Source organism: Alligator mississippiensis, chromosome 16, assembly GCF_030867095.1.
Source record: "Alligator mississippiensis isolate rAllMis1 chromosome 16, rAllMis1, whole genome shotgun sequence".
Classification (NCBI taxonomy): domain Eukaryota; kingdom Metazoa; phylum Chordata; order Crocodylia; family Alligatoridae; genus Alligator; species Alligator mississippiensis.
In genome coordinates, this window is record NC_081839.1 from 14,567,927 (window position 1) to 14,569,621 (window position 1,695).

A 1,695-nucleotide genomic window follows, 5' to 3' on the forward strand; every position below is an offset into this window, starting at 1 on the left:
CATCGAGCTAGCACATCACTTGTACGTATATATAGCATGTACATACAGCAGGTACATCGAGCTAGCACATCACTTGCAGGCAATGGGGGTTTTCCAAGAGACTGGAGGCAAAGCGGAGAGGAGATTGCTCACAGACACCAGCTCTGATCTCTCCCTCAGCTACTGAGGAGGTTGCATGGAGCCACAGCCCCCAGAAGACCAGGGTGGCAGAGCCACGCTGACAGCCTGCTCTGCCTCTCCCCCCACTCCCTGCATCGGGCAGAGCTGGAGGTCGCTGCATCCCACAATTGCATCCTGGTCCAGAAAGCAAGTCACTGCAGGGAGACTGAGCGACTTCAAACTCTCCAGCTGGGAGGCACAACAGGGCTCATACCTCTGTTCACTTCAGAAACACCCTGGTTTTGAAGGCCTTCAGTGTACACATGTACGGGGAAATGCTTCAAATGCTACATCTGCCTGCACCCACAACGTGATGGCTAGAGAGCACTGTCTATAAGACAAAGCCAGGACAGCAAGAAACTCTTCATGAACGACAGCCAGCATTGACTTTGGCAGCACAGGACATCTCTGTCTGAACTACCCGTCCCTTCCATTTTACATCACCTGGGGTGGAAGCATGACGGCTGAGCAATGATCCTCCTTATACCCAGTAGTCTCGCGCTGGGATCTTTTTGTGCTCACTGATGGGTCCCTGAGTTCCAGCTCTTGGCACGCAAGCAGAGCTTACATTTTACATCAGGGGAACACGTCTCTGGGAAGAAGAGCAAAGAAGGTTTTGGCAAGGTTTGGTCCACGCAGAGATGACTCTTGAATCTGAGCTGTGTCTCTCTCTATCACAAACCCATTTGTGGCTTGTTGATAAAAGTATTCCTGATCCTGCTCACTGGCTGCTGCAGCCAGTCCCTCCCGCTCTGACTCCTAAATATGCACAAACAATTCAAGAAGTCTGTAAAAGCAGGAGAAGCTCATGTATCAGTGACATAGGCCGTGCAAACACCAGCCAGGTAGCTAGAGACATACTAGATCTGTAGTACATCTTCTATGGAAGGTGGTGATTCGCAACCAGGTGCACAGACAGGCTCTGAAGCGTGCCCTCAGGGCACCTGGAAACAGCTGCATATTTAATGGCTATGGAGAGGGAGGTTTAACTCTACTGGTGTCAGTGAGGCAACCAGCAGGACCCTTTCCCATCGTCATAGGTGGTGGAAGGCCGGGGCTAACATAGCTTAGGTCTCACAAACATGGCTCCAGCTGTGCCACCGCCACGTCCCACCACCACAGCACTGAGCCCAGTGGCATTGGCCTTTCACTTGCATGGCTCGCCTCCCTCTCAGATGGCTTTACAGAGAGCAGTCAGCTCCCTTCTCAGCCTGCCTCTCACTAGGATGAACAAGCCAGTACCTTCACTCTCTTCCGTTCAGCAAGCTCCACATTTCCCTGATCAGCCCAGGAAGTCTTGTCTGGACTCGTTCCACTTCTGGCACACGGGGGGCTCCAGTCGCACACGGCTGCCATCCTTCCAGAAGTGGATGCCTCCTGTCCCCTGGTCTCCTAGATCTGGCAATGGGGGTTTCCCAAGACAATGGAGGCAAAGCGGATAGGAGACTGCTCACAGACATCAGCTCTATGATCCCCCTCAGCCACTGAGGAGGCCGCACAGAGCCACTGTCCACAGGACACCAGCGGTGGCAGAGC